The sequence below is a fragment of the Monodon monoceros genome, unplaced genomic scaffold (assembly GCF_005190385.1).
Source record: "Monodon monoceros isolate NGI ecotype Baffin Bay Population unplaced genomic scaffold, NGI_Narwhal_1 Super_Scaffold_18, whole genome shotgun sequence".
NCBI lineage: Eukaryota > Metazoa > Chordata > Mammalia > Artiodactyla > Monodontidae > Monodon > Monodon monoceros.
Window position 1 is genome coordinate 23848059 of NW_021703774.1, and position 12640 is coordinate 23860698.

General features: G+C 39.1%; 1 protein-coding gene across 8 annotated transcripts in view; it reads right to left on the minus strand.

Annotated features, from left to right (window-relative positions):
- Positions 1-12640, minus strand: part of CDC42BPA (CDC42 binding protein kinase alpha) — a 326424-nt gene that overhangs the window by 246712 nt on the left and 67072 nt on the right. The gene's annotated exons all lie outside the window — the stretch shown is intronic.

Genomic DNA, 12640 nt, shown 5'->3' on the forward strand with positions numbered 1-12640 from the left:
CTGATTTTTTCACTTTACAATGTATCCTGGAGATTCCTCCACAGAAGTACACTGAACTTTTTTTTTATGGCAGCTACACAGCATTAGATAGACCATAACTTAGTCAATTCACTGATGGGTACTTGTGTTGCGTTTTTTTTTAATATTTATTTATTTATTTTGGCTGCACCGGGTCTTAGACGCGGCACACAGGATCTTAGTTGCAGCATGCACGATCTAGTTCCCCAACCAGGGATCGAACCCGGGCCCCCTGCATTTGGAGCACGCAGTCTTACTCACTGGACCACCAGGGAAGTCCCTATTTTATTTTTTATACTTGAACATTTGATACATTTGTACTTTCTCCTAATATATGGTATGAATTTTAATTGGATCCACAAATGGACTTTTCCAATTGGCTACCCAGTTGTCTCAAAGATCTAAGTTTCTACCTTGAGAAGCTAGAAGAACATGAATAAATTAAACCTGAGGAAGTATTGATAGAAGGAAGGAAATAACAAACATTTTAAAACTGCTTAACTTTTTAAAAAAAATTTTAAGTAAAAAGAAGACAAAAATATAGACAATTCACAAAGCCAGAGTAGCTTTGTTCAATAATTAACAACACTGAAAAACCTCTACGTGACTGATCAAGAGAAATAACACATAAATTATAAACATCCACAATGAAAGAGAATATCGCCTTGTATTCCACAGACATAAAAAAAATAAAAGAGGGCTTCCCTGGTGACGCAGTGGTTGAGAGTCCGCCTGCTGATGCAGGGGACACGGGTTTGTGCCCCGGTCCGGGAGGATCCCACATGCCACGGAGCGGCTCGGCCCGTGAGCCATGGCCACTGAGCCTGTGCGTCCGGAGCCTGTGCTCCGCAACGGGAGAGGCCACAACAGTGACAGGCCCGTGTACAGCAAAAAAAAAAAAAAACCCCACAGAGATATTATGAAAACCCTTACACATTTGAAAACTTAAATGAAATACACAAATTCCATGAAACACAAAACTTACTGAAGCTGACAAAAGATGAAATAGAAAACCTTAATAGCTCTATAACCACCAAGAAGTTAAATTAGTAGGATTCAATGCCCCACAAGGAAAAACTCAAGTCCAGATGGCATCACTGCTAAAGTTTATCAAGCATTTAAAGAAATAAATAAATAAAAATAAATATTCACAATTTTTTCTGAAAAAGAGTAAACACTCCCCAATTCATTTTATAAGTCTAGCATAACCCTGATGTCAATATTTGACACAGACATGATAAAAAAAGAAAATTGTAGGTCAACATTCCCCACGAATATAGATATGAAAACAGTTAAAATATTAAGGAACTGAATAGAGCCATATCTCAAAAAGATAGTAAGTCATGACCAAATGGAGTTTATCCCAGGGATTAGTTTAATATTTGAAAATCAATCTATATAAAACCAAAGGCATAATTCATGAAAGAAATAATTGACATATCTGATAAAGACATATCCGATAAAGGACTGTTACCTAAAATACACGAAAAAAATAACTCTTAAAATTCAACAGTAAGAAAACAAACCAGGAGAGGAGGAAGATGGCAGAAGAGTAAGACGCGGATATCACCTTCCGCCCCACAGATACATCAGAAATACAACTACATGTGAAACAACTCCTACAGAACACCTACTGAACGCTGGCAGAAGACCTCAGACCTCCCAAAAGGCAAGAAACTCCCCACGTACCTGGGTCGGGCAAAAGAAAAAAGAAAAAAGAAAAAACAGAGACAAAAGAATAGGGACGGGACCTGCACCAGTGGGATGGAGCTGTGAAGGAGGAAAGGTTTCCACACACTAGGAAGCCCCTTCACGGGTGGAGACTGCGGGTGGCGGAGGCGGAAAGCTTCAGAGCCACGGCGGAGCGCACAGCAACAGGGGTGCGGAGGGCAAAGCGGAGAGATTCCCGATCAGAGGATCAGTGCCGACCGGCACTCACCAGGCCGAGAGGCTTGTCTGCTCACCTGCCGGGGCGGGCGGGGCTGGGAGCTGAGGCTCGGGAGCGCAGGGAGAGGACTGGGGTTGGCGGCGTGAACACAGCCTGCAGGGGGTTAGCGCACCACGGCTAGCCGGGAGGGAGTACAGGGAAAAGTCTGGACCTGCCGAAGAGGCAAGAGGCTTTTTCTTCCCTCTTTGCTTCCAGGTGCGCGAGGGAGGGGATTAAGAGCGCTGCTTAAAAGGAGCTACAGAGAGGGCGCGAGCTGCGGCTAACAGCGCGGACCCCAGAAACGGGCAAGAGACGCTAAAGCTGCTGCTGCCGCCACCAAGAACCCTGTGTGCAAGCACAGGTCACTATCCACGCCGCCCCTCCCGGGAGGCTGTGCAGCCCGCAACTGCCAAGGTCCTGGGATCCAGGGACAACTTCCCCAAGAGAACGAACGGCGCGCCACAGGCTGGTGCAACGTCATGCCGGCCTCTGCCGCCGCAGGCTCGCCCCGCACTCCGTGCCCCTCCCTTCCCCCGGCCTGATTCAGCCCGAGCCCCCGAATCAGTGGCTGCTTTAACCTCGTCCTGTCTGAGTGAAGAACAGACGCCCTCCGGCAACCTACACGCAGAGGCAGGGCCAAATCCAAAACAGACTCCCGGAAGCTGTGCGAACAGAGAAAGGGAAATCTCTCCCAGCAGCCTCAGGAGCAGCGGATTAAATCTCCACAATCAACTTGATGTACCCTGCATCTGTGGAATACCTGAATAGACAATGAATGAGGTGGACTTTGAGAGCAAGATTTATTATTTCTTCCCCTTTTCCTCTTTTTGTGACTGTGTATGTGTATGCTTCTGTGTGAGATTTTGTCTGAATAGCTTTCCTTTCACCATTTATCCTAGGGTTATATCCATCCGTTTTTTGGGGTTGTTTTTTTTTTTTTTTACTTTTTAAAGAAATTTTTCTCTTAACAATTATTTTTTATTTTAATAACTTTATTTTATTTTATCCTCTTCCTTCCTTCCTTCCTTCCTTTCTTTCTTTCCACTTTTTCTCCCTTTTATTCTGAGCCGTGTGGATGAAAGGCTCTTGGTGCTGCAGCCAGGAGTCAGTGCTGTGCCTCTGAGGTGGAGAGCCAACTTCAGGACACTGGTCCACAAGAGACCTCCCAGCTCCACATAATATCAAACAGCGAAAATCTCCCAGAGATCTCCATCTCAACACCAACACCCATCTTCACTCGACGGCCAGCAAGCTACAGTGCTGGACACACTATGCCAAACGACTAGCAAGACAGGAACACAAGCCCACCCATTAGCAGAGAGGCTGCCTAAAATCATAATAAGTCCACAGACACCCCAAAACACACCACCAGACGTGGACCTGCCCACCAGAGAGACAAGATCCAGCCTCATCCACCAGAACACAGGTACTAGACTCCCTCCACCAGGAAGCCTACACAACCCACTGAACCAACTTTAGCCACTGGGGACAGACACCAAAAACAACGGGAACTACGAACCTGCAGCCTGCAAAAAGGAGACCCCAAACACAGTAAGATAAGCAAAATGAGAAGACAGAAAAACACACAGCAGATGAAGGAGCAAGATAAAAACCCACCAGACCTAACAAATGAAGAGGAAATAGGCAGTCTACCTGAAAAAGAATTCAGAATAATGATAGTAAAGATGATCCAAAATCTTGGAAATAGAATAGACAAAATGCAAGAAACATTTAACAAGGACCTAGAAGAACTAAAGATGAAACAGGCAACAATGAACAACACAATAAATGAAATTAAAAATACTCTAGAAGGGTTCAATAGCAGAATAACTGAGGCAGAAGAACAGATAAGTGACCTGAAAGATAAATTAGTGGAAATAACTACTGCAGAGCAGAATAAAGAAAAAAGAATGAAAAGAACTGAGGACAGTCTCAGAGAACTCTGGGACAACATTTAACCCACCAATATTCGAATTACAGGGGTTGCAGAAGAAGAGAAAAAGAAAGGGACTGAGAAAATATTAAAAGAGATTATAGTTGAAAATGTCCCTAATATGGGAAAGGAAATACTTAATCAAGTCCAGGAAGCACAGAGAGACCCATACAGGATAAATTCAAGGAGAAACAGGCCAAGACACATAGTAATCAAACTGTCAAAAATTAAATACAAAGGGTTTCCCTGGTGGTGCAGTGGTTGAGAGTCCGCCTGCCAATGCAGGGGACACAGGTTCGTGCCCCAGTCTGGGAAGATCCCACGTGCCGTGGAGCGGCTGGGCCCGTGAGCCATGGCCACTGAGCCTGCACGTCCGGAGGCTGTGCTCCGAAACGGGAGAGACCACAACAGTGAGAGGCCCATGTACCGAAGAAAAAAAAAAATTAAATACAAAGAAAACATATTAAAAGCAGCAAGGGAAAAACAACAAATAATACACAAGGGAATCCCTATAAGGTTAACAGCTGATCTTTCAGCAGAAACTCTGCAAGCCAGAAGGGACTGGCAGGACATATTTAAAGTGATGAAGGAGAAAAACCTACAACCAAGATTACTCTACCCAGCAAGGATCGCATTCAGATTTCATGGAGAAATTAAAACCTTTACAGACAAGCAAAAGCTGAGAGAGTTCAGCACCACCAAACCAGCTTTACAACAAATGCTAAAGGATCTTCTCTAGGCAAGAAACACAAGAGAAGGAAAAGACCTACAATAACAAACCCCAAACAATTAAGAAAATGGGAATAGGAACATACATATCGATAATTACCTTAAATGTAAATGGACTAAATGCTCCCACCAAAAACACAGACTGGCTGAATGGATACAAAAACAAGACCCATATATATGTTGTCTACAAGAGACCCACTTCAGACCTAGGTACACATACAGACTGAAATTGAGGGAATGGAAAAAGATATTCCATGCAAATGGAAACCAAAAGGAAGGTGGAGTAGCAATTCTCATATCAGACAAAATAGACTTTAAAATAAAGACTGTTAGAAGACACAAAGGAGGACACTACATAATGATCAAGGGATCCATCCAAGAAGAAGATATAACGATTGTAAATATTTATGCACGCAACATAGGAGCACCTCAATACATAAGGCAAATACTAACAGCCATAAAAGGGGAAATCGACAGTAACACATTCATAGCAGGGGACTTTAACACTCCACTTTCACCAACGGACAGATCATGCAAAATGAAAATAAATATGGAAACCCAAGCTTTAAATCATACATTAAACAAGATGGACTTAATTGATATTTACAGGACACTCCATCCAAAAACAACAGAATACACACTTTTCTCAAGTGCTCATGGAATATTCTCCAGGATAGATCATATCTTGGGTCACAAATCAAGCCTTGGTAAATGTAAGAAAACTGAAACCATATCAAGTATCTTTTCCAACCACAATGCTATGAGACTAGATATCAATTACAGGAAAAGATCTGTAAAACATACAAACACATGGAGGCTAAACAATACACTACTTAATAACAAAGTGATCACTGAAGAAATCAAAGAGGAAATCAAAAAATACCTAGAAACAAATGACAATGGAGACACGATGACCCAAAACCTATGGGATGCAGCAAAAGCAGTTCTAAGAGGGAAGTTTATAGCAATACAATCCTACCTTAAGAAACAGGAAACATCTCGAATAAACAACCTAACCTTGAACCTAAAGCAATTAGAGAAAGAAGAATTTAAAAACCCCAAGGTGAGCAGAAGGAAAGAAATCATAAAGATCAGATCAGAAATAAATGAAAAAGAAATGAAGGGAACGATAGCAAAGATCAATAAAACTAAAAGCTGGTTCTTTGAGAAGATAAACAAAATTGAGAAACCATTAGCCAGACTCATCAAGAAAAAAAGGGAGAAGACTCAAATCAATAGAATTAGAAATGAAAAAGGAGAAGTAACAACTGACACTGCAGAAATACAACAGATCATGAGAGATTACTACAAGCAACTCTATGCCAATAAAATGGACAACCTGGAAAAAATGGACCAATTCTTAGAAATGCCAAGACTGAATCAGGAAGAAATAGAAAATATGCACAGACCAATCACAAGCACTGAAATTGAAACTGTGATTTAAAATCTTCCAACAAACAAAAGCCCAGGACCAGATGGCTTCACAGGCGAATTCTATCAAACATTTAGAGAAGAGATAACACCTATCCTTCTCAAACTCTTCCAAAATATAGCAGAGGGAGGAACATTCCCAAACTCATTCTACGAGGCCACCATCACCCTGATACCAAAACCAGACAAGGATGTCACAAAGAAGGAAAACTACAGGCCAATATCACTGATGAACACAGATGCAAAAGCCCTCAACAAAATACTAGCAAACAGAATCCAACAGCACATTAAAAGGATCGTACAGCATGATCAAGTGGGGTTTATTCCAGGAATGCAAGGATTCTTCAATATATGCAAATCAATCAATGTGATGCACCATATTAACAAATTGAAGGAGAAAAACCATATGGTCATCTCAATAGATGCAAAGAAAGCTTTCAACAAACTTCAACACTCATTTATGATAAAAACCCTCCAGAAAGTAGGCATAGAGGGAACTTTCCTCAACATAATACAGGCCATATAAGACAAACCCACAGCCAACATCGTCCTCAATGGTGAAAAACTGAAAGCATTTCCACTAAGATCAGGAACAAGACAACGTTGCCCACTCTCACCACTCTTATTCAACATAGTTTTGGAAGTTTTAGCCACAGCAATCAGAGAAGGAAAGGAAATAAAAGGAATCCAAATCGGAAAAGAAGAAGTAAAGCTGTCACTGTTTGCAGATGACATGAGACTATACATAGAGAATCCTAAAGATGCTACCAGAAACTAGTAGAGCTAATCAATGAATTTGGTAAAGTAGCAGGATACAAAATTAATGCACAGAAATCTCTGGCATTCCTATACATTTATGATGAAAAATATGAAAGTGAAATCAAGAAAACACTCCCATTTACCACTGCAACAAAAAGAATAAAATATCTAGGAATAAACCTACCTAAGGAGACAAAAGACCTGTATGCAGAAAATTATAAGACACTGATGAAAGAAATTAAAGATGACAGAAATAGATGGAGAGATATACCATGTTCTTGGATTGGAAGAATCAACATTGTGAAAATGACTCTACTACCCAAAGCAATCTACAGAGTCATTGCAATCCCTATCAAACTACCACTGGCATTTTTCACAGAATTAGAACAAAAAATTTCACAATTTGTATGGAAACACAAAAGACCCCGAATAGCCAAAGCAATCTTGAGAAAGAGAAACAGAGCTGGAGGAATCAGGCTCCCTGACTTCAGACTATACTACAAAGCTACAGTAATCAAGACAGTATGGTACTGGCACAAAAACAGAAATATAGATCAATAGAAACCCCAGAGATAAACCCATGCAACATGGTCACCTTATCTTTGATGAAGGAGGCAGGAATGTACAGTGGAGAAAGGACAGCCTCTTCAATAAGTGGTGTTGGGAAAACTGGAAGGTACATGTAAAAGTATGAGATTAGAACACTCCCCCTAACACCATACACAAAAATAAGCTCAGAATGGATTAAAGACCTAAATGTAAGGCCAGACACTATCAAATTCTTAAGAGGAAAACATAGGCAGAGCACTCTATGACATAAATCACAGCAAGATCCTTTTTGACCCACCTCCTAGAGAAATGGAAATAAAAATAAACAAATGGGACCTAATGAAACTTCAAAGCTTTTGCACAGCAAAGGAAACCATAAACAGGACCAAAAGACAACCCTCAGAATGGGAGAAAATATTTGCAAATGAAGCAACTGACAAAGGATTAATCTCCAAAATTTACAAGCAGCTCATGCAGCTCAATAACAAAAAAACGAACAACCCAATCCAAACATGGGCAGAAAACCTAAATAGACATTTCTCCAAAGAAGATATACAGACTGTCAACACACACATGAAAGAATGCTCAACATCATTAATCATTAGAGAAATGCAAATCAAAACTACAATGAGATGTCATCTCACACTGGTCAGAATGGCCATCATCAAAAAATCTACAAACAATAAATGCTGGAGAGGGTGTGGAGAAAAGGGAACACTCTTGCACTGCTGGTGGGAGTGTGAATTGGTACAGCCACTATGGAGAACAGTATGGAGGTTCCTTAAAAAACTAAATAGAACTACCACATGACCCAGCAATCTCACTACTGGGCATATACCCTGAGAAAACCATAATTCAAAAAGAGTCATGCACCAAAATGTTCATTGCAGCTCTATTTACAATAGCCAGGAGATGGAAACAACCTAAGTGTCCATCATTGGATGAATGGATAAAGAAGATGTGGCACATATATACACTGGAATATTACTCAGCCATAAAAAGAAACGAAATTGAGTTATTTGTAGTGAGGTGGCTGGACCTAGAGTCTGTCATACAGAGTGAAGTCAGAAAGAGAAAGACAAATACCGTATGCTAACACATATATATGGAATCTAAGAAAAAAAAGAATGTCATGAAGAACCTAGGGGTAAGGCAGGAATAAAGACACAGACCTACTAGAGAATGGACTTGAGGATATGGGGAGGGGGAAGGGCAAGCTGTGACAAAGTGAGAGAGTGGCATGGACATATATACACTACCAAACGTAAAATAGATAGCTAGTGGGAAGCAGCCGCATAGCACAGGGAGATCAGCTCAGTGCTTTGTGACCACCTAGAGAGGTGGGATAGGGTGGGTGGGAGGGAGGGAGACACAAGAGGGAAGAGATATGGGAACATATGTATATGTATAACTGATTCACTTTGTTATAAAGCAGAAACTAACACACCATTGTAAAACAATTGTACTCCAATAAAGATGTAAAAAAAAATTAAAAAAATAAAAAAAACATTCCATTAAAACATGAGTTAAAAATCCAATATACACCTTACCAAAGAAGATATACAGATGGCAAATAAGCAAATGAAAAGATGCTCAACATCATCTAGGGAACTGCAAGTTAAAACAACCATGAGATACCACTACACGCCTAACAGAATGACTAAAATTCAAAATACTGACAACTCCTAAATGCTGGTGAGGATGTGGAGCAACAGGAACTCTCATTCTGCCAGTGGGAATGCAAAATGGTACAGCCACTTTGGAAGAGAGTTTGTTGGTTTCTTACAAAACTTAAATAATGCTCTTACCATACGATCCAGCAATTCTGCTCCTTGGTATTTATGCAAATGAATTGAAAATTGATGTCCACACATCACATCAACCTGCACATGAATGTTTACAGCAGCTTTATTCATAATTGCCAAAACTTGGAAGAAAACAAAGATGTCCTTCAGTAGGTAAATGGGTAAATAAGCAGTGGTACATTCAAACAATGAAATATTATTCAGTGGTAAAAGCAATAAAAAGACATGAAGGAAACAAAATGCCTATTACCACGTGGAATAAGCCAATCTGAAAAGGCTACATTACTGTATGATTTCAACTCTGTGACATTCAGGAAAAGGCAAAACTATGGAGACAGGAAAAAGATCACTGGTGGCCAGAGGTTAGGGGAAGGAAGGGATGGACTGGCAAAGCACAGAGGATTTTTAAGGCAGTGAAACTATTATGTATAATACTAAAATGTGGATAGGTTGTAACTATACATTTGTCCAAACCCATACAATATATAATGCAACACCAAGAGTGAACCCTAATGTAAACTACAGACTTTAGCTGATGATGTATCAATGTAGATCCATCAGTTGTAACATAGACACCACCTTGTGTGGTAGGCTGATAGTGGGAGAGGCTGCCCATGTGCAAGGTCAACGGGTATATAGGAACTCTGTGTACTTTGCACTCAGTTTTGCTGTGGACATAAAACTGCTCTAAAAATCAAAGCCTATTTAAAAAGTCAATCAGGGCTTCCCTGATGGTGCAGTGGTTGAGGGTCTGCCTGCCGGTGCAGGGGATGCAGGTTCGTGTCCCGGTCCAGGAGGATCCCACATGCCGCGGAGTGGCTGGGCCCGTGAGCCATGGCCGCTGGGCCTGCGCATCCGGAGCCTGTGCTCAGCGACGGGAGAGGCCACGGCAGTGAGAGACCCGGGTACCGCAAAAAAAAAAAAAAAAGTCAATCAAAGTAGCACACCGAATTTACATAATAAAAGAGCAAATCCATATGATTATTAAATTCTCAGCAAACTAGTAATAGAAGACAACTTCTTCAATCAGATAAAGGGTTCCCTCAAAAACACCTACAATTAACATCATACTTACTAGTCAAACACTAAACCCTTTCTCCCTGAATTCAGGAATAAAGTAAGGATATATATACCCTCATGAAACCTATTCAACATTGTATTAGAGGTCCAAATTAGTATAATAAGTCAACATAAAGAAATAGAATGTATAAAGTCTGGAAAGTGAAAAGGACAGTATGATTGTCCTATTCTCAGACAATATGATTGTTTACACAGAACAACTAAGAAAGTAGCAACCAAAACAACAAAAAACTATTTAAATAATAATAAATGAATTTAGAAAATAAAGTCAGATACAAAAATGAGTGGTGTACATAGCACAGGGAGATCAGCTCAGTGCTTTGTGACCACCTAGAGGGGTGGGATAGGGAGGGTGGGACGGAGATGCAAGAGGGAGGGGATATGGGGATATCTGTACACGTATAGCTGATTTACTTTGTTATACAGCAGAAACTAACAAACCATTGTAAAGCAGTTATACTCCCATAAAGATGTTTAAAAAAAAAAAAGAGTGGTGTATCTACATACTAACAGCATACTATTTGAAATATAAAATTTTATATGTCATTTACCATAACATCAAAAAACATTAAAAATTTAGCAATAAATTTAACAAATTATGAACAAGACCTGTACACTAAAATTACAAAAAAATTTTGAGAAAAATTAAAATAGACCTTAAAAGACAAAGAAAAATGCCTTGTTCATGGACTAACTACTAGACTCATGATTGTTTAGATGTCAGTCCTCACAAAATTGATCTATAAACTGAATGCAAACTCAATTTCAATACCACTAGGCTTTTATGGAAACTGACACAGTGATTCTAAAATTTATATAATAATGCAAAAGTCTTCAAATAGTTAAGACAATTTTGCAAAAGAACAAAGAAGGAGGACTTACACTCAGACTTCATTACATACTCTCAACTCTGCAGTATAAAGCTACAGAATCAAGATTGTGTGGTACTGACATAAGAACAGACAAAGATATCAGTGAAATAGAATAGAAAGAGCAGAAGTAGATCAACATTTATATGGTCAACTGATTTTTTTGACAAAGGTACTGAAGTAATTCAATAGAGGAGAAACAGCCTTTTCAACAAATTGTGCTGAAACAACTGGATATCCATATGGAAAAAAATGAACCTCGATCCCTATCTCACATCATACATGAATTAATTTGAAATGAATCACCAATCTAAACATAAGAGCTAAAACTATAAAGGTTTTAGGAAAAAAACATAGGTAAATATCTGTGACCTAGATATAAATAAGAATTTCTTACAAAGAACATGGAAAATAATAACCGTAAGAGAAAAAACTGATAAAATTAAACCACCAAAATTTAAAACTTCTGCTCATCAGAAGACATTTTTAAGAAAATTAACAGGCAAGCTATGCAGCCTTTGAGAAAATATTGACAAAACATACATCTGACAAAAGACATTTATAAATATGAAGAATTCTTACAACTCAATGATGACACGAATACCTCATTTTTTTAATGAGCAAAATATCTGAACATATACTTCACAAAGGAGGATATAAGAATGGTGAATAAGCACACAGAAACTCATCATTATGTTGATATATAACACAAATCCACATAACAATGCAATTTAAGACCATGAGATACTATTACACACCCATTAGAATGACTGAAATTTAAAAGACTAACAAAAAAATATTGGTGAGAACATGGAACTGGTGGGAATATAAAATGGTACAACCCCACTGGAAAAAATGTGCCAGTTTCTTTTAAATTTAAATGTGCACCTATCACTTAACATAGCAGTTCCACTCCTAAGTATTTATCCAAGGAAAATGAAAACATATTTCCATAAAAACTTGTACAAGAATATTCACATCAGCTTTAATCCTAACAGCCAAAAATGAGAAACAATACAAATGTTCATCAATAGAAGGATAGTGGTATATAGTTTACCAATCAGCAATAAAAAGTATTACTACATTTGATCACAAGAATGGATCTCACAGACATTATTCTGAGCAAAAGAGGCCAGACACAAAAGAGTACATATGGTATGATTTCCATTTATATGAAATTTTCAAACGGCCAAAACTAATCCATAGTTAAAATTTACAACAGTGGTTGCCACTTGATGGACGTTATGGGGAAGTAACAGGAAAGGGAACTTCTTAGGGTGATGGAAATGTTCTGTAACTTGATAAGGGTGAATCCATTTGTCAAAACTCATGGAACTGTACATAAACAATTGGTGTATTTCAACATATATACAATTTACCTCAAAAGATGTAAACAAACCAAATAAAAATTGCACTCCTAGTCTAGATGGACTCACCAGAGAATTTTTCCAAACATATAAGGAAATAATAATATTCTCAAACTCAGAAAATTGAGAAAGTGCAAATACTTCCCAAATTGTCTTATGAGCTAAGCATAACA